The sequence below is a fragment of the Myotis lucifugus genome, unplaced genomic scaffold (genome assembly GCF_000147115.1).
Source record: "Myotis lucifugus unplaced genomic scaffold, Myoluc2.0 scaffold_69, whole genome shotgun sequence".
Taxonomy (NCBI): Eukaryota; Metazoa; Chordata; class Mammalia; order Chiroptera; family Vespertilionidae; genus Myotis; species Myotis lucifugus.
In genome coordinates this window covers 3,668,268-3,690,113 of record NW_005871117.1, presented here as the reverse complement: position 1 = coordinate 3,690,113, position 21,846 = coordinate 3,668,268, and the positions used below count along the sequence as shown (strand labels likewise).

General features: G+C 39.9%; 1 protein-coding gene across 11 annotated transcripts in view; it reads right to left on the bottom strand.

Annotated features, from left to right (window-relative positions):
• Window positions 1–21,846, bottom strand: part of USP54 (ubiquitin specific peptidase 54) — a 113,183-nt gene that overhangs the window by 89,836 nt on the left and 1,501 nt on the right. For 8 of the 11 annotated variants that reach the window (XR_002829665.1, XR_002829664.1, XR_002829663.1 and 5 more), the window contains exon 2: window positions 14,871–14,995. The exons of the other annotated variants lie outside the window; for them this stretch is intronic. The gene's annotated coding sequence lies outside the window, so the exon portion shown is untranslated. The remainder of the gene's footprint in view (window positions 1–14,870; window positions 14,996–21,846) is intronic. 11 annotated transcript variants of the gene reach the window in all.

Genomic DNA, 21,846 nt, shown 5'->3' with positions numbered 1-21,846 from the left:
CCTCGGGAGTTCGACTGGGACACCGGGAATTCGATCGCTCACTATGACGTGCGCTGACCACCAGGGGGTGGCACGGAACAAAGAAAGGCCCCGGCCGGCAGCTGGAAGGCCCCAGTCGACCCTGATCACCGGCCAGGCCTAGAGACTCTACACATGCACGAATTTCATGCACCAGACCTCTAGTTTTACATAAAACTCTCATACATACATTCTTTCTTGCATAAGTTATATTTGGACATTTCTTATTTCCTTTTTAAGACTGCACAGTAGATTCTGTCTCATAGAGAGAGAGAGAACTGCATCAAGCACTGAGCCTCTCCACCCAAAATAAATTGAGTAACTAAAGATTTGTTCTAGGTAAGTGCCAATTTGCCAAATTGCCTTTAGGGGAGCTTTCCTGGGCATGACTGGTAGGTCAAGAGGGAGAGTGATATATATGGTTTTAGATTAAAGGAATGAGTGAAGAAAATAAGATGAAGTCAGTATAGCTAAGCTGACTTAACATGGAGTCTGTATAGTCATCCTGATAAAACTGGTTTAGACCAAATGAGCTAAAGCATGAGGAATAGATTTTATTTTACTTTTAACTAGCCTGAAAACCTTGAACTTTTCAGTTATGCATCTGTCAGCAGGGGCGGGGGGCCGGGGGGAGGTGCCCCAAAAAAATGAACTAAAAAAAAACACACTAAGAACCAGCCTGGAAGCAAAATCTCAAAGGATTGAATCAAAGGGGAAACAAGGAAGGTTATGAAATCCACTGGTGGTTAAGATTAAGGAGGTGGGAGTAATCTCTAAAATGGAAAGATACATACTTATTTTACATTGGTGGGTATAGGAGAGTTAACATTTAACATTTACAGTAAATAGAGATGGTATGGGGCAACAAGATAACAATGAGGAGTCCTGCTGCGGGTGGTTATGTAGTAGGTAGTTAGATAGGCATGAGCAGAGCAGGAACCATAGGCCAGGTGCAGAGGGTCACCAGGGCAGAGAGCCCAGGGTGCCTAGCAATAGGCAAAACTACAAGCTCTTGCACGACCACTCCCTTAAACATTAACCCCTGGAGATAACATCTAGGCCTCAGCTGTGTTTCAGCTCCATACCCAGAGAAGCGGCAAAATCAGACAGAGTGACACCATGGCTGACATCAGGACCAGCTGCACTGACAAATGGCCCCCTGCCCTGGCACCAACCAATCAGTGGAGACCATGACCCTGAGGGGCACACCTGAAAAAGCTGATGAATATTCTATTGAGATCCTCCCCTGAGACCTCCAGGTAAAAGCCCTTAAGACAGGGACCCTGAGTGTGCTCCGTCTCTTTCTGGAGCATGCCTTTACCTTTCATCCCTCTTTCATCTCTCAAGGCCAGTATCTCCCGCTCTCCTAAGCTCCAAGGGCCCTTCTTTCTGTAACTTGTTTCCTGAGCCCATTTCTTCTGTGGCTCACTTCTTCGACCTCTGTGACTTTCTAAATAAACTTTCTCTTATAGTTTGAGTCTTGGCTCTGAATTCTATCTTAGCCAGAACTCAAGTACCAAGGTTGCTGAACCAAAGTCTAACACCTGGTGCCATTTTACAGCCAACATTTATGCCTCAGAAAGGTCTGGAAAAGGTAGGTACTTACATTCCAAGGGTATGTTATTTTAGATGCACAAAAACAATGGACAGGATTCACTCAAGGTAAACATTAACCTTTTCTAAGGAAGCATACACCTGGGACTTGACTGCCCAACATGCTGCCCAGTTGGGAATTTATGATCATACTATCCCAAGTGATTACTTTTGGTCACTGAGCTTGTCAGGCCTGCCATGTGGTCCCTTTTTTATTCACACATCAATGCCTGGAGATACATATAAATCCTATAGATAACACTATGGAGAACTTAGGGGAAAATGTTCACGTGTCTAGACCACCTAGCATCTATTATCCAGACCACCAGACATCTGAAAGATTACCATCTCAGACCAATTCAGAGGCTAAGAATGCAGGACTGATTCTTCTCAACAGTGTATTTTTTACTATAAGAACTGTCAACTTTTCTTTTTTCTTTCTTTTCTTTACCAGGTAGTGTTTTTGATTTGCAAATCCTAAGACCCTGGAATAAAAATTGGCGACTTTTCATTTTAGCAAAGCCTTCTGATTCATTTATGCTCATTCTAAAGATGTCATGTTTAAATGTCCAGGGATCCTAATTTTGGATGACTAATTACAGCAGTACTTTGAAACAACTGTGCTTCAACAAAACTTGTCATATTATTTCAAGTATTTTGCAGGCAATGTTACACCCCTATAGTCTACCTTTGACCATAACAGACAAAGGCCTCTGGAAAAATATAAATCATACTAGCAGAAAGAACCTACCTTTAAGATTTAAATAAAGCAACCAAGAGAAATGGGGTAGGGGATGAAAGAACACAGGCTGAAAAGCCCTACCTGGTCAGATCCCACAGCCTTTCATAATTGGTCTCCATAAGCAAGCAGGGTAGGATACAGCAGAATATTCAATTTAATGAAAGAACAATTTGCTTAAAAGACAAACAGAATTTCTCTAGGAAAAACAAAGGTGACTCCCTGCTGGAGTAACCCAAAGCAAAACCATTATTATTGTTTTTTACTTTTGAAATGCTTATGATAATGCTGATTTTGGCCGTAAAGACAGGAGGTGAGTGGCTTCATAGCAGAGGCCAAATTGGAAAATAAAATCTAAATGAGCCCTAGCTGGTTTGGCTTAGTGGACAGAGCATCAGCCTGTTGACTAAAGGGTCCAGGGTTCGATTCCAGTCAAGGGCACATGCACGGGTTGTGGGCTCAATCCCCAGTGGGGGGTGTGCAGGAGGCAGCCAATCAATGATTCTCTCTCATCATTGATGTTTCTATCTCTCCCTCTCCCTTCCTTTCTGAAATCAATAAAAAATATATTTTATTTTATTTTATTTTTTTATTGAAATCAATAAAAAATATATTTTTTAAAAATCTAAATGAAAGAGCGAAACCTATAAAATTTCAGAAGAAAATATAAGCCCTGGCTGGTGTGACAATTGGTTGAGCATCATCCTATGTACCGAAAGGTCGCTGGTTGGATTCCTGGTCAGGGCACATACCCAGGTTGTGGGTTCGATCCCCGGTCAGGGTACATTCAGGAGGCAACCTAGATGTTTCTCTTTCACATTGAGGTATCTCTCTTCCTCTCCCTTCCTCTCTATCTAAAATCAATAAAAACATATTAAAATATATATAAGTATATATCTTCATGCTCTTGGGTTAGGCAAAGTCTTAGATATGACACAAACAGCAAAAGAAAAATAGATACATTTTACTTCATCAAAATTAAAACTTTTATGCTTCAAGGGATATCATCAAAAAAGTAATGAGACACCCCAAATAATGGGAGGAAATATTTGCAAATTGTATATCTAGTAAGGGACTTGTATTTAGAACATATAAAGAACACTTACAACTAAGTAATAAAAACAACCCAATTTTAGAATTGGTATTTTTTTTTAAATCCCAATTAAAAAAAGGATCTTAACATACATTTTTCCAAAGATATACAAATGGATAATAAACACATGAAAAGCTGCTCAACAACAGAATATGAAGAGAGACAGGAAGAGTGACTTTACAGTAGAGAATCCTAACAACTAGTGCCTTAGCCAGGTGATCAAGTCAATAATAACAATGATAAATCATGTTGATAATATGTACCCTTGACATGATGTGATGAGAATGGCATTCTATCTCTGTGATCTTCCTCCCCAAAACTGATAACCCTAGTCTAATCATGAGAAAATTATCAGACAAATTCCAATAGAGGGGCATCCTGCAAAATATTTGACCAGTACTTCCCAACACTGTTAAAGTCACCAAAAAACAAAGTGTGAGAAAGTTACAGCTAAGAGGAGCCTAAGGAGACATGACAAGTAATGTGGAATTTTAGATGGAAACAGAACAGAAAAAAGACATTAAATAACAATGGAAGAAATCTGAATTATCTATGGACTTTAGATAACTGTAACATATCAATATTGGTTCCTTAATTGCAACAAATATACAATACTAATATAAGATGTTAATAATAGGGGAAACTATTGGGATGGGGACACATGGGAACTCTCTCCACTATCCACTCAATTTTTTTGTATATCTAAAACTATTCTAAAAATAGTGTCTCAATAATGAAGGGGTTTAGAACAGGTCTCCCCAAGAGGCCTGTTGACACTGGATTATTTTGAGCTGAAGGCAGTCAAGACCCTGCAGGCCCAAGAGAAACTTTTACCTCTCCCTTAAAGAATTTAAATTGGGGGCCTTGCTCATAATAAGGATTATTATCAGAAATAACTTTTTATGACCTATGTATAGGGCAGGGCAAACATCTAATTATTAAACTTCTGCTCATCTTACTGTCCTAAGAACGACCTTCCTCCCTCTGAAGCTCAGGCGCCTTACCTCAACCTTAAGCTCAGATTGCCATACATTTTAATTTTCTGTCTCTCAACCTCTCATGTATATGAGGTTTCCAAATGCACATATGCAACTAAATTTGGTTATTTTCTCTTATTAATCTATCTTATGTTGATTCTTATGGAAGAGGCCATAAAAGTAGAGGAAAATTTCTTCCTCCCCCACAATAACAAACAAACACAGATTAATTAAATTAAAACAACACAATGAAAATCAAAACCACAGCCCTAACCGGTTTGGCTCAGTGGATAGAGCGTCAGCCTGCGGACTCAAGGGTCCCAGGTTCGATTCCAGTCAAGGGCATGTACTTTGGTTTCGGGCACATCCCCAGTAAGGGGTGTGCAGGAGGCAGCTGATCGATGTTTCTCTCTCATCGATGTTTCTAACTCTCTATCCCTCTCCCTTCATCTCTGTAAAAAATCAATAAAATATATTTTTAAAAAAAAAGAAAATCAAAATCACAATGCGATACCTCTTCACACAAGAGTTGGCACAAACGTGGAGAAATCTAAACTCTCCTAAATTGCTGGTATAAATGTAAAATGGTACAGACACTTTTGAAAACAGTCTGGCAGATGCTCAAAAGATTAAACATAGAATTACCATATGACCCAGCAATGCTACTTCTAGATATATGCTAAGAGAAATTAAAACTTATATGCACTCAAAAACTTATACACCAGTGTGCATAACAGCATTATTCATGATAGCCAAAAAGTGGAAATTCAAATATACATCAACTGGTAGATAAATAAAATGTGGTTATTCATACAGTCTAATATTATTCAGCCATAATAAGAATGAAGTACAATACATGCTACAACATATATAAACCTTGGAAAATATTATCCTAAGTGAAAGCTGGTCACAAAAGACCATCTATTATATGATTAAAATTATATGAAATGTTCAGAATAGGCAAACTATAGAGATAGAAAGTAGATTTGTGGTTACCTAGGGTTGAGAGGACGTGTAAAGGAAATAGAAAGTAGCTGTTAATAGGTACATGTTTCTTCTGGGGATGACAGAAATATTCTACAATTGATTGTGGTGATGGCCGTTCAACTCTATGAATCTAATCTAATAAAAGAGAAACATGCAAATTGACCATACCTCTGCTACACCCACAAGCCACGCCAACAAGCCAATCAGGAGCGAATATGCAAATTAACCCACCTAAGATGGCGGCAGCCACGGAGCTGGAGCAAGCAGGAGGCTTGGGTTGCCCCCGGCGATGGAGGAAGCCAAGCTTCCCGCCTGCCCTGGCCGGCCCTGAGCTCCACTCAAGGCTACAAAGTTTCAATTATAGAAAACAAATAAATCCCAGATACCTGCTTTCAGCCCGCGGTCGTGGCCAGCCTGAAAACAGCCATCAGCCCCTCACTCAGGCTGGCCAGGCACCCCAGCACGGACCTCCACCCTGAAGGGGCTGTGGCCAGCCTGCAAACAGCCATCAGCTCCTCACCTAGGCTGGCCAGGCACCCCAGTGGGGAACCCCCACCCTGATCCAGGACACCCTTCAGGGCAAACCAGCCGGCCCCCACCCATGCACCAGGCCTCTATCCTATATAATAAAAGGGTAATGTGCAAATTGACCCTAACAGCAGAGCGACTGGGAATCACTGGTCACTATGACACACACTGACCACCAGGGGGCAGATGCTCAATGCAGGAGCTGCCCCCTGGTGGTCAGTGCGCTCCCACAGGGGGAGCTCTGCTCAGCCACAAGCCAGGCTGATGGCTGCCAGCACAGCAGTGATGGCGGGAGCCTCTCCTGCCTCCTCAGCAGCGCTAAGGATGTCCGACTGCAGCTTAGACCTGCTCCCCGCTGGCAAGTGGACATCCCCTGAGGGCTCCCGCGCTGCCAGAGGGATGTCTGACTGCCAGCTTAAGCCCGATCCCCCAGGGAGCGGGCCTAAGCCAGCAAGTGGACATCCCCTGAGGGGTCCCAGGCTGCAAGAGGGCACAGGCCGGGCTGAGGGACCCCCCAAAGTGCACAAATTTTTGTGCACTGGGCCTCTAGTATATTAATAACCATTGAATTGTACACTTTAAATGGGTGACTTGTATGGTTTGTAAATTATATCTCAATAAAGCTGTGTGTGTGTGTGTGTGTTTAAGTCACAGTTTCTGTTTTTGCAAAACAAGGACAGGACCCTGTTTCATGTCTGTTTTTTAAATTGGATCCCTACAAATAACAGCAGCTGCCACCTGGTAAAACTAGATGGCTTCTAATGTTTGGCAAGCAACTTCTGTGCATATGAGATTTTTCATCATTTTTTATAATACATAAGCAAAGAAAATCAGGTTGTCGGTGCATTCTACTCTCTGATGTTGTCATTTAACTTGGTACAGAATGCAATAACCATTTCCCTAATCAAGAAGCCAACAGTAATACCACCAATTACACATATGTCCAAAGTAGATAGACACAGATAATTCACTTTGACAAAAATAAGGTTGAAAATGTCACCAAAATAGCACAGCAGCTAAAGTCAGAGTACATGTCTTATGTCTGGCTGAAAAGACAGAACAGATGAACAAGGCAAGCTGGAGTGATACTTGCTGGGCACACCCTTTGCTAAATAATTACAAACATTCCCCCACATACTTTTTGAGCATGTTTCCCTGGATACTTACTCAGAAGCTGACTTAAAAATCTCAAAACATATCCTTTCTCACCACCTCCACTGCTACCATCCTAACCAGAGTCACCTAGGATATTACCTAGAAGACTGTAATAGTCTTCTATCTGGTCTCCTTGCTTCCATTATAACCACTTCTTCACACAACAATCAGAATCATCTTTAAAAAAATAAAATGCGCCAAGCTGGTGTGGCTCAGTGGTTGAGCATCAACCTATGAACCAGGAGGTCACAGTTCGATTCCCGGTCAGGGCATATGCCCAGGTTGGGGGCTCAATCCCCAGTATGAGGCATGCAGGAGGCAGCCAATCAATGATTCTCTCTCACCAGTGATGTTTCTCTCTCTCCCTCTCCCTTCCTCCCTGAAATAAATAAAAACATATTTAAAACAAAAACAAAAACACAACCTTAAAAAAAATCAGCCCGCCCTAGCTGGTTTGGCTCAGTGGATAGAGCGTCGGCCTGCGGACTGAAAGGTCCCAGATTCGATTCCGGTCAAGGGCACATGCCTGGGTTGCAGGCTCAATACCCAGTGGGGGGTGGGCAGGAGGCAGCCAATCAATGATTCTCTCTCATCATTGATGTTTCTATCTCTCTCTCCCTCTCCCTTCCTCTCTGAAACCAATAAAAATGTATTAAAAAAAAAAATCAGCCCTAGCCTGGTGGCTCAATTGGCATCCCCATACACCAAAAGGTTGCAGGTTCGACCCCATGTCCGGGGCGCATATGGGAGGCAGCCAATTGATATTTCTCTCTCACATTAATGTTTCTTTTCCCTCTTGCTCTTCCTCTCTCTCTCTCTAGAAATCAATAACAACATATCCTTTGGTGAGGATTTAAAAAAAAATCAAATCATTACTCCACATAAAAAACTTCAATATCTTACCATTACATTCTGAATCATATCCCTCATGATCCAGCCCCTACTTCTCTCGATAATTTCAGCTTTACTGCACTCTGCCTATCATTTTTTAAAGATGCCAAGCTAGTTCCCATCTCAAGGATTTTTCACTTGCTAATCCCTCTCCATTGAATGCCCATTCCCCAGCTCTTTGAATAGCCTGCTCCTTCACTTCATTCAGCTCTCTAGTTAAATGTTACTCTCCTCAAAGGGACGCCCTGAACACCTCATTTAAAATTTTTTTCTTTTCAATCCTTACCTGAGGATATCCCTCCATTGATTTTTTAGAGAAAGTAGAAGAGAGAGGGAAAGACAGAGAGAAATATCAATGTGAGAGAAATACATCGATTGGCTGCCTCCTGCATGTGTCTTGACCAGGGGCCTGGGTCAGGGAGGAGGCTGCAACTGAGGTACATGTCTTTGACCGGAATCGAACCCGGGACCCTTCGGTCTGCAGGCCAACACTCTATCCACTGAGCCAAACCGGCTAGGGCCTCATGTAAAATTACCACATGCCACTCTGTCACCCAATAAATTCAATGAAAAGAAACAATATAAAATAAATAAATAAATGTTAGGTAGAAATTTTTTTTTAAAGCTGTCGTATATTTACTAGTACACAATGGAATGAATACCACTTGGCCATAAAAAAAGAAGGAAGTCTTACCGTTTGGACAGTATGGATGGACCTGGAGAGTATTATGCTCAGTGAAAAAAGGCAGTCAGAGAAAGACAAGTACCATATGATTTCACTTATATGTGGAATCTAATGCACAAAATAAACTAACATACAAAATAGAAACAGACTCATAAATACAGAGAACAGACTGACAGCTGTCAAAGGGGAGTTGAGTAAAACAAAAGGTGAAGGAATTGAGAAGAAAAAATACCACACACAACAAAAACCTCATACACATAGACAACAGCATGGTGATTACCAGAGGGAAAGGGGGGTGAGGGGAGGTAGAAGATGGTAAAAGAGGGATAAATGTTGATGGCAGGAGATATGACTTAGGGTGGTGAACATATCTATATATATAAAAGCCTAATATGCAAATTGTTCTCTCAGGAGTTTGACCGAGAGACCAGGAGCTCAATCACTCACTATGATGTGTGCTGGCCACCAGGGGGCGGCACGGAAAGAAGGAAGGCCCCAGCCGGCAGCCAAGGAAGGGAGACCCCGGTCGGCTGGAAGGAAGGCCCTGACCGGCAGCCAGATGCCCCCGATCAGCCCTCATCGCCAGCCAGGCCTAGGGACTCTACCCATGCACGAATTTCGTACACTGGGCCTCTAGTAATATAATATGGAGATGATGTATTATAAAATTGTACACCTACAACCTATATAATTTTATTTTAAAAAGAAAAGTATAATCATTGTATATTATATAGCTCAGGCTCAATATCTGTACATGTAAACAATAAATAATGATTTAATCCTCCAAATTACATAATTATATTGAGATTATAAGGGAAAAGACATATATGCATGTAAGAGGCAAAACTGCCCTGGCCGGTGTGGTTCAGTTGGTTGAAGCATTATTTCACAAAGGGTCGCTGTTTGATTCCCAGTCAGGCACATACCCAGGTTTTGGGTTTGATCCCCAGTGGGAGCACATGGGGGAGGCAACCAATGAATGTTTCTCTCTTTCTCCCTCTCCGTTCCTCTCTCTCTCTCAGATCAATTAAAAACAAAACAAAAAAAAAGGCAAAACCATATGGCACTTTATATGTTTAGTACTTTATATTAAGTGATAAATTATACTATTAGAAATATTTCAGGCAGGTGAATATGGTTGCCTCAAGGGATGGGATAACTTATTTTTCCTTCTAAGTATATTTGAATTTTTATTTTAAATCCTCACCCAAGGATATATTTTATTGATTTTTAGAGAGAGAGGGAAGGAGAGAGAGAAAGAAACATCAATGTGAAAGAGAAATATCAATCAGTTGCCTCCCATATGCGCACCAACCGGGGATGGAACCTGCACTAGGTATGTGTCCTGACTGATAATCAAACTCTCAACCTTTTGGTGTTTGGGAAGATGTTCCAACCAACTGAGCCACCAGCCAGGGCATAATACTATTTGAATTTTTAAAACTATGCACATGGCCTTAGCTGGCTTGGCTCAGTGGATAGAGCGTCAGCCTGCAGACTGAAGGGTCCTGGGTTTGATTCTGGCCAAGCCTGGGTTGCGAGCTTGATCCCCAGTGGAGGGTGTGCAGGAGGCAGCCGATCAATGATTGTCTCTCATCATTGATATTTCTATCTCTCTCTCTCCCTTTCTTTTCCTCTCTGAAATCAATAAAAATGTATTTCAAAAAAAGTAGTTTAAAAAAACAAACACACACTTGCACATGTTCCCAGTAGTCCCACTTCTAGGAGTATATCCCAAGACATTAGAAACATCAATCAGAAAGAATATATGCACCCCTATGTTCATAGCAGCACAATTTATAATACTAGCTAAGATTTGGAAACAGCCTAAGTGCCCATCAGCAAATGAGTGGATTAAAAAACTGTGGTACATCTACACAATGGCATACTACACCTGCAGTAAAAAAGAATTCTTACCATTTGCAACAGCATGGATGGACCTGGAGAGCATTATGCTAAGCAAAATAAGCCCGTCAGAGAAAGATGAGTATCACATGATCTCATTCATTTGTGGAATATAATGAACAACATAAACTGATGAACAAAAATAGATCCAGAGACATAGAAGCATCAAACACTGTCAAACCTCAAAGGAAAGGCAGGGGAAGGTGGGAGGAGGGCGGTAAGCGATCAACCAAAAGACTTGCATGCATGCATATAAGCATAACTAACAGACACAGACAATAAGGGGGTGAGGGCATGTGCTGGGAGGTGGGAGCAGGCTGGGAGAAGTCAATGGGGGGAAAAGGAGACATGTAATACTTTCAACAATAAAGAATTTTTAAAAAAGGATCAAATGAAAAAAACATGTTAACATTAGGGGAAACTGGGAAGAGGGCATACGGGAATTCTTTATACTACTTTTGCACCTTGATGTAAATTTAAAATTGTTTCAATTAAGAAGTTTAAAAGATTTTAGAGAAAAAAAAACTATGCACATGTATTACTTTGATAAATATAAGAGTTCCTGCCCTGGCCTGTGTGGTTCAGTGGCTAGAGCATCGACCAGTGCATGGAAGGGTCATGATTGGATTCCCAGTCAAGGGCACATACCTGGGTTGCAGGATCGATCTCCCCAGGTTGGGGCGTGTGTGGGAGGCAACCAATCAATGTATCTCATGTGGATAATATTCTCTCTCTCTCCCCTCCCCCTTCTCCTCCCTTCCACTATCTCTAAAAAAAAAATAAATGGAAAAAATACCCTCAGGTGAGGATTAATGAATGGATGGATGGATGGATGTTCCTTGTAGGGAAGGAGAAGAAGAGGCTTTGGCTTTATCTATAGTGTTTTATTTCTAAGATAGAGGAGAAGAAAAACAGATGTTAAAGTGGTTAATTCTGGTAGGACTATGAGTATTTGTTTTTTGGGGTTGTGTTTTTTATTTTAAGTTTTAAAATTTATCAACACTCCCTTCCCCAAATCCCAACAGTTTCCTATATAGATGGTTTTCAGACCATTTATGGTTCTGTGCACCTTCCTTGAAATGCTCTCAACTTTGTCAGTGTCCATTTAAATAAGCCAATATACAAAATGTGTTTCCAATCTAGTACAAAAATATATTGGAACCAATACTTTTGTGACCTGGATAAACTCTTGGTAATATAGCTGAAGGTGTTTTTAGCTGCTACATTGCATAGGCAGTTCTTGCTACATATGTGATTAACCAAAATTCCCAGATATTATTCATATGACCTGCTGCCCAACCAGCTCCTCCTCATACTGTTCTTGAGCATTTGAGATTTTGAATTAAATTTAATTTCAATTTGAGCCCATGATTTCATCCCATGAATATAAGTTTTTGAAAATATATTTTTATTGATTTCAGAGAGTAAGGGAAAGAAAGAGAGATAGAAACATAAATGATGAGAGAGAATCATTGATCAGCTGCCTCCTGCATGCCCCTTACTGGGGATCGAGCCCATAACCCAGGTATGTGCCCTGACTGAGAATCTAACTGTGACCTCCTGGTTCATAGGTCAACGCTCAACCACTGAGCCACACCGGTCAGGCTATAGATATAATTTTTAAGGCTTTATTCATCTGTCATATTAACTACTCTTGCAGCTTTGCAAATTATATATCTGATTAATATGATTTTTTAAAATTTCTACTCTATGCAAAGTCCAAAGATAATCCACCAGAGAGTTTCCTGGTGAAATTAAGAGTCTAAGTGGGTACAATTATTCAATTTTTTACACATTCATTTAATCAACCAAATCATATCTAATTACATATTAGCCACAATTGTATCATGAAAGAATATGAAACAGTAGGATTATATCTATAACTAGATCTACTAACCTCATAATTCTAAATAGTAGTATAGGATTCAAGAATAGAAACAGAAGGAATTTGTTATAAATCAACCCATGCTTTTTTTTAAAGATATTTTTTAAAAATATATTTTAAGCCCTAACCAGTTTGGCTCAGTGGATAGAGCGTCAGCCTTCGGACTGAAGGGTCCCAGGTTCGATTCCGGTCAAGGGCATGTACCTTGGTTGCGGGCACATCTCCAGTAGGGGGTGTGCAGGAGGCAGTTGATCGACGTTTCTCTCTCACCGATATTCCTAACTCTCTATCCCTCTTCCTTCCTCTCTGTAAAAAATCAATAAAATATATATTTAAAAAATAAAAAATATATATTTTAAAAATATTTTTATTGATTTCAGAGAGGAAGGGAGAGGGAAAGAGAGAGAGAAACATCAATGATGAGAGAGAATCATGGACCAGCTGCCTCTTGCATGCCCCACACTGTGGATCAAGCCCGCAACCTGGGTATGTGCCCCGACTGGGAATCGAACTGGGACCTCCTGGTTCCTAGGTCGACCACTGAGCCATGTGGGCCTAGCTTTATTGAATTTTTAGAGGGGGAGGCAGGGAGAGATAGGGAGAGAAACATCGATGTTAGAGAAACAGGTATCAGTTGCCTCCTGTAAGCACCCGACTAGAGATCAAACCCACAACCTGGGTATGTGCCCTGACCAGGGATCAAACCAGCAACCTTTCAGTGCACAGGACAGTGTTCGACCAACTGAGCCACACCAGCCAGGGTCCATGCTAACTTTTTGTTTAATACTCCATATCAACTGATTTTGCCCATTTGTAACTGAATTTTCCCAGGAATTAATATCAATTTTCACAGGTTTGTAGTTTTCCAACTACTTTCCTCACTTTGTACATCAGAACATTTGCCTCTCTCTGGTTTCTATGATTTATGATTAACAACAGTGGCTCTGAGATCATTAGCTAATTAATTCAGCACTCTGAAATTCAATTGAGCCTTAAGACTTAAATTCATTTTTAAATGTTCAGTCTTACCATAGTGGGCTACAATTTCTAGTTTACAAGTTGCTAATTACTTTCTAGTTTGAAAACTATTGTTCTTGCTGCTAATAATAATCTACATAGTACTTTTTTTTCTCCGTAAGGTCATGATGTTATTGTCTCACATTTTTTTCTAGAAGCTTTATTATTTTAAAATTCATGTTTTAAATCCATAATCCTTCAAGAATTCTTTGTTGTATATACATAATACTTATTTTTTTAAAGAACTAATTGGTCGACTGCTTCCTGCATGCCCCACACTGGGGATTGAGCCCGCAACTCCGGCATGTGCCCTGAGCGGGAATCGAACTTCGACCTCCTGGTTCATGGGTTGACGCTCAACCACTGAGGCACACTGGCTGGGCTAAAGAACTTTATAATTTCTTAAAAATCCTATAAATAGGTTAGATAAAAATTAATATACCACTATCCCATTTTATATATAAGGAAACTGAAGCACAGAGACATTAAAATTATTTGCCCAAGTCAAAGAGCTACAATTAACCAGAATCTCCTATTGCAGTCTAGGGCTCTTTTCATAAGCCATGCAGATCTCTAATACAAAACTACTATTGCCCTAGCTCCGTGGTCAGCAAACTGTGGCTCTTTGGCCCCTTGAGTGTGGCTCTTCCTAAGCCTTAGGAGTACCCTAATTAAGTTAATAACAATGTACCTACCTATATAGTTTAAGTTTAAAAAATTTGGCTCTCAAAAGAAATTTCAATTGTTGTACTGTTGATATTTGGCTCTATTGACTAATGAGTTTGCCGACCACTGCCCTAGCTGGTTTGGCTCAGTGGATAGAGCTTTGGCCTGAAGACTGAAGGGTCCTGGGTTCTATTTCAGTCAAGGGCACATGCCTGGGTTGTGGGCTCGACCCCCAGTAGGGGACCTGCAGGAGGCAGTTAATCAATGATTCTCTCACATCACTGATGTTTCTATCACTCTCTTCCCTCTCCCTCCCTCTCTGAAATCAATAAAAATATATTTTTTTTAAAAATACTGAAGATTGCACATAAAATTTCTCGCTTAAAAACTGATTTTTCCAAGCCCTGGCTGATGTGGCTCAGTTGGTCAGACGTTGCCTACACATGGAAAGTTTGCCAGTTTCTATTCCCAGTCAGGGCACATGCCTGGGTTGTGGGCTCTATTCCCGGTAGGGGGCATACAGGAGGCAGCCAATCAATGTTTCACTCTCACATTGATGTTTTTCCCTCTCCCTTCCTCTCTCTCTCTAAAAAAAATGTAATAAAAATCTATTTTTAAATTGATTTTTCGATTAGGGGTTAATAGGGGTTAAGAGGGGGTAAGGTACAAAAGAAATAGGTATGGCTATAAAAGAGCAATAACATAGATCCTGTGAAGAAAATATTCTTTACCTTCACTGTATCAATGTCAATATCTTGGTTGTAATATTGCACTTCAGTTTTGCAGGACGTTACCACTGGGGAAACTGGGAAAGGCATACATCAGATCTCTCTAATTCCATGTGAATCTAGAATTACTTCAAAATAAATGTTTAAAAAAAATAAAATGGATATTTCTTTTTAAAACCAACTCATTTAAAAGAGACTTACTTAAAGTGAATAATTTAGGTAAGTTAATACAAAACAAAACAAAATAGAATCATGCATAGGGCTCTGAAATTCAGTACAGTGAACTTCAAAAGTGGAATAAGTCCCGTCAACCAAAGCTCAAAAAAAAGCCATAAATATCCTTGGAAATTGAAAAAGAGCCCCCGGGATTCTTTTTTTTTTTTAATTGATTGATTGCTTTGAGAGAGACAGAGGATAGAGAGAGAGAGAGAGAAAGAGAAACATCAATTGTTGTTCTACTTATTTATACATTCATTGGTTGATTCTTTTATGTGCTCTGACCAGGGATGAAACGTGCAACCTTGACATATCGGGCAACACTCTAACCAACTGAGCTACCTGGACAGGGCAAGCCCTCAAGATTCTTATTTTCCAAAGCAGCAAAACCAAACAAGACAATATAGAAAACAAATTATTAAGTCACCTCAAAAAGAATCACTGGAATAAAGTTAGAACCACCAAAGCTTTTCTCAACCCACCACACACTTCACTGCAATCCTCAACTGAGAGAAAGACTGAATGTGCATGTGTGTCACCTTCAACCCGATATTCACAGTCACACATTCTGAGTCCCAAAATAGCTTCCATATTCTTGCTACTCACAAAGTACCTGAAGCTTCAACCATTTCCTGCTTCTCCCAGCTGCAGGACTTGCAATTAGGAAAACATTCACTCAGCGTCTGGAGCAGGTCTGGCTAGAAGGATGAGCTCATTCCTCAGACGTGCACCTGATCCTCAGGGAGGTGCTCCTCCTCCAGCAAGCAGGTTTCTGTATGTTTAAAGTGACACCCACAACCTGTGCAACCACTTGTCCAGAGCCAGACAAGTCCTTCCCTATCCACGCCTAGTGCCATAGAATCATTTCCTGCTCTAGCCACTTCACGCAGCCACCAAGTTCAGGCAGCAGTGGCTGCAGCAGCAGCAGCTGCTTCTATTATAACGTCACTAGAGAAGGATTTCATTTTCAGCTGTAATAGAGCTCAGATTCTTCACCAATATCCTGTGAACATCCCACGGTTTGTTCCAAAAGGTCTTGCCCAGAGTCAGACCTCACCAGAATCATCCCCTTTTTTAGAATTTACATCTCATTTTCCTGAACCAGGAACATAATGCTTCCCCATCTCTCTTATTCTGTTTGTCCTGTCTATAAGTCTCAATTAACTCAGCCAGCTAAATGTGCCGTATGTAGTTAGAGCTAACTCCTGCAAACTCAAGTTTGCCTCAGTTTCACTACTTCTAAGGAAACATTTACTCTGCCATAGTGGTCTATTTATTGGTAAAGCACATAATAATCCTAATCCAAAAGATATGCAGACTACCAAACAGTCATTCAACAAGTATTTTTGTGCACCTATTATATACAACCATCTCTGATAGGGTGCTGACAAGTATTTTTGTGCACCTATTATATACAACCATCTCTGATAGGGTGCTGATCTGAGTTTTAAACTAAAATAAATTCTGTGGTGTTTTTACTTCTTTCATGATAAGCTTCTCCGCCAACCACCGGTTGGAGATCGCTGCTCCAAAGGTTTCCTTAACCAGCGGTCGCCAACCTTTCAGACCTCATGGACCACCAGTGGTCAGCGGACCACCAGTTGGCGACCGCTGGACTAAGGAGTATAAACTAGCCAGAGAAACATCAGATTCATTAGTGGTTTTCTTTGAGAGATGGCAAGGGACTTGCAATCAAGAAGGGGAAACCTTCCCTGGCTGGTTTTGCTCAGTGGTTAGAGTGCTGGCCCACAGACCAAAGGGTCATGAGTCATGAATTTGATCCCTGGTCAAGGGCATGTACCATGGTTGTGAGGCAACCAATTAATGTGTCTCTCTCACATCGATGTCTCTCTCTCTCTCTTTCTCTCTCTCTCTCTCTCTCTCTCTCTCTCTCTCTTTTTCTCTCTCTCTCCTCCTCCTCTCTACTCTCTCTAAAAAAAAAAATTCAATGGAAAAAATATTCTCAGGTGAGGATTAAAAAAAAAAAAGGGGGAAACCTGCCTTCGCCAGGTGGCTCAGTTGGCTAGAGCATCATCCTGTGAACAAAAAGACTGTGGGTTAGCCCTAACTGGTTTGGCTCAGTGGATAGAGCGTCGGCCTGCGGACTCAAGGGTCCCAGGTTCGATCCCGGTCAAGGGCATGTAGCTTGGTTGCGGGCCCATCCCCAGTGGGGGGTGTGCAGGAGGCAGCTGATCGATGGTTGCGGGCCCATCCCCAGTGGGGCGTGTGCAGGAGGCAGCTGATCGATGTTTCTAACTCTCTATCCCTCTCCCTTCCTCTCTGTAAAAAATCAATAAAATATATTAAATATAAATTTTAAAAAAGACTTTGGGTTTGATTCCCGGTCAAGGCACATACCTAGGTTTCAGGTTCAGTCCCCTGTTGGAGCACGTACAGAAGACAACTGATGGATTTTCTCTCTCATGTTAATGTTTCTCTCTCTCTCCCTTCCTTTCTCTAAAAAAATCAAACATATCCTCAGGTGAGGATTAAAAAAAAAGAAGAAGAAGGGGAAATGTAAGAGCTTTCAACTAATTTAGTAATGTTTAGTTTCCTGGATAATGAATATAAGAAAGCTTACTGTATTATTCTTTTTAAATGTCTTAAATAATAATAAAATTTTTAAAAAAGAGAGAACTGTGCATCAAAGACACAACCAACAGAGTGAGAAGGCAACTCACAGAATGGGAGAAAATATTTATCAATAATTTGTCTGATAAGGAGTTAATATCCAGAACATATAAAGAATTCCAACAACTTACCATCAATCAATTCAAAAGTGCACAAAGGGCCCTGGCCAGTTTGGCTCAATGGATAGAGCGTCGGACCAGGGACTGAAAGGTTGTGGGTTCAATTCCAGACAAAGGCATGTACATCTATTGCAGACTAGATCCCCAGCCCTGGTTGGGGTATGTGCAGGAGGCAACCAATTGATGTGTCTCTCTTACATCGATGTTTCTCCAAAGAAGATATACAAATGGCCGATAAGCACATGTAAAGATGCTCAGCATCACAAGTCATTAGGGAAATACAAATCAAAACCACAATGAGATACTATCTTATATCCAATAGAAAATAACAATTGTTGATGAGGATGTGGAGAAATTGAAACACTTGTATACTGCTAGTGGGAATGTAAAATGGGTTAGCCACTATGGGAAATGGTATAGCAATGCCTCAAAAATTTAAAATAAGATCCAGCAATTCCACTCTGGTTATATATCCAAAAGAATTGAAAGCAGGGTATCAAAGAGATCAGTGTACACCCGTGTTCCTAGCAGCATTATTTATAACAGCTAGAAGATGGAAGCAATCCAAGTGAATGGATAAGCAAAATGTGATATGTGTGTGTGTACAGTGAAATATTATTCAGCCTTAAAAAGGAAAGAAATTATGACACATACTAAAACATGGATGAACCTGGAGGACATTATGCTAAATAAAATAAGCCATGCACAAAAGGACACTCTATGATTCCATTTATATCAGATACCTAGAATAGTCACATTCAGAGACAGACAGTAGGATGGTGGTTGCCAGTGACTCGGGGGAGAGGAGTAGGGAGCATTTTTTAATGGGTATAGAATTTCAGTTTTGCAAGATAAAAACTGTACAACGTGAATGTATTTAATATTACTGAACTGCACATTTAAAAATGGTGCCCAGCCCTACCCTAGCTGGTTTGGCTTGGTGGATAGAGCGTCAGCCTGCGGACTGAAGGGTCCCAGGTTCGATTCCAGCCAAGGGCACATGCCTGGGTTGTGGGCTTTATCCTCAGTGGGGGATGTGCAAGAGGCAACCAATCAATGATTCTCTCATCATTGATGTTTCTATCTCTTTCCCTCTCCCTTCCTCTCTGAAATCAAAAAAGATATATATATATTTTTTAAATGGTGCCCAGCCAGTGTAGCTCAGCGACTGAGCATCAACCTATGAACCAGGAGGTCGAGATTCGATTCCCAGTCAGGGCATATGTCGTTTGCGGGCTTGATCCCCAGTATAGGGCGTGCAGGAGGCAACTGATGAATGATTCTCTCTCATCATTGCTGTTTCTATCTCTCTCTCCCTTCCCTTCCTCTCTAAAATCAATTTAAAAATATATTTTTAAAAAATGACTAAGGTGGTAACTTTTATGTTGTGTATTTTACCACAATTTTAAAAATACAGAGAACTAATCAAAACAGTTCTTGCTTAGCCTGATCAACATTAGATATTAAGTAAGAAAAACTCTAAATTCAGTTTCAAACATTCTGCTGCTTTTCTCCTCTTTGAAAAATCGAGTCAAACATTATTTGTTGAGAAAGACTCGTGTGCTATAGGCAATAGGCAAATTCATTACTCTGATCAGTTTCATACAAATGAAGAACCTAATATACTGGCAGCAGCTAATGTACTCCTAGAGAAGTAGAAAGTAAATATTATCACTAAGTTTTGCTGCGGGAAAAATGCTTAGCCTAAATAATAGTCCCCAAATATTAAGAATGGTAGCTTAGAAATAAAATAGTTATTATTTGTTATCTGCTTTACAAAGTTTGAAATCTGCATTAAATTGTATAAGCCCCATTCCTAAGGCTTACTCAGAAAGGGTGGAGATGAGAAAACTATAATTAAAAAACTAAGAAATAATCCTTCAAAGGAAGAAGTGTGCTTCATTGGGTTGTTGTATGGATTAAATGGGTTATTTCATGCGAAGCATTGTAACACAGTGGTTGGCACAAGGTATTGCTCAACAAAACATTCAAACTTTTTCCATACAATTTTCTTATGTCTCCATATTTCCCCTTAAACCAGCATAATCTATATTAGTTTGACTATTTTAACACAAACATGAACAATATTTGAAATAACTATATACAGTTCACAGTATTTTTAAATCACTATCATTTATTATTTAAAACAGTTGAATAAAGAAAAAATAAAACTAAAATTTGAATGCCTACTACATGATAGCTACTGTGCTAAGAATTAACATCTATTATTTCACCTAATTTGTTCCAGTAGTATAATCCTAATTTAATAGATAAGGGAGCTGAGGTTGAGAAATATTTAGTAATTTGCTCAACTTTCCCAATACAGTATTACATTGAAGGGCTGAGATTTTAATTCTGTCTGACTCCAAAACTCACTCTTATCACTAAAACTATCTTAAGCCCTGTGAGAGATAATTTCTCATTCTTTTGTTCAATTATTCATTCACTGACTCTTTCATTTAACCAAACAATTCAATACTGCCAGGCATATTGTACTAAGCTAGTGATATAAAAATGTATAAAACAGCCACTGCCCTTCATAGCCTAGAGGGTGTATGTGTCTGAGAAGGAGAGCGAAGGATGTTGCAACTGAATAAAGAGCTCAATAATAGTAGAATAAGCAGGAAACATGGAGAGTGAATACTAGGTTAGAGAATCTGAAAAATCATTGCAGAAAAATTACCATTTCAACTGAAATTTTTAAAATATATGGTTACAACTTGATAAAAGGCATCTACACAAAAACCTAAGCTAATATTACACTTAATGGTGATATACTAAATGTATTGCCCCCCCTCTCCCTCCCAAAGGTAAGGAACAAAGCAAGGATGTCTGCTCTCACTATTCTATTCAACCACAATATTGGAAGTTCTAAGCACTGTAATAGGCAAGAAAGAGAAATAAAAGGCATACAGATTGGAAAGGGAGAAATATAACTATCTCTATTTGCAAATGATATGTTTGTCTACATGGAAAATCCCAAGAAATCTATTTTAAAAACTCCTAGAATTAATAACAATAAGGTTGCAGGAAATGTAATATATTTTATGATATAGCATACAGTTTAGAATTTGCTTTAATATTTTATAATGTTCTAAATTCTTTCTTTCTTTTTAGTCTTGTCAACTACTATGTAAACTCCTCAGGGCCAAAACTTGTTTCAAGAGTCTGTGTTCATATATTGTGCTTTATTACATTGTAATTATTTGTTTCTCTGTCACTCTCCCTTCCTAGGCTCTGGACAATTTCAAGACAGGGAGCAAGGATTACTTGCATTGAATCCTGAAGGTTTAGTAATCAAACACAAAACAGGTCTCAATAAATGTTTGTGGAATGGATAAATGAATTAATCTCCACTCCATGCCCCACCTTGCAATGCCTTATACACAGTACTCGACACATAAAAAGAACCCAGTAAAGCTTGTTAATGGATTCATGTAGAAATCTTTTGGACCCAACCACATAAGCTTTCTCTTGCCTCAGAAAAGCACTTTAAAGTTTAGCTACTAACACTACAAATTAAAAGTTTTAGTCTAACACATATCAAATAAATAGGTTCAATGACTAGCCACATCGAGGCTAGCTCTAGGATTTAAAAGCCATCATTCTAATTAATGAATTTGTCAACCTCAACGTGGAAAAATCCAGTTACATCATCAAAAGAGAGGTTATCCCTTGCAACTTTATACCTACAAAAGATAGTGAGTAAAAATATCAGAAAGCTGTATCTGTAGATTGAAATCATCTTTGTGACTTCATTAGACTTCATTGTTTTCACTAGAAATACAAGTTAACCAGAAAAGCAGTGCAAACCTGTTTCCAGAAAACAGTCCTGGAGACTCAGAGACTAATGTTTTGCCCTCTCCATTCTTTTCACTCCTGGGAGAGTCCTTTGACAGATATTCAAAACATGTGCAGTCTTCTAAGATAAAAATCTCACCCATTTCTTAAAAGGCACATAACCTGAATACGCACACTTAGGGAACACTAGGTTTTATAGCCAAGTAACTAAA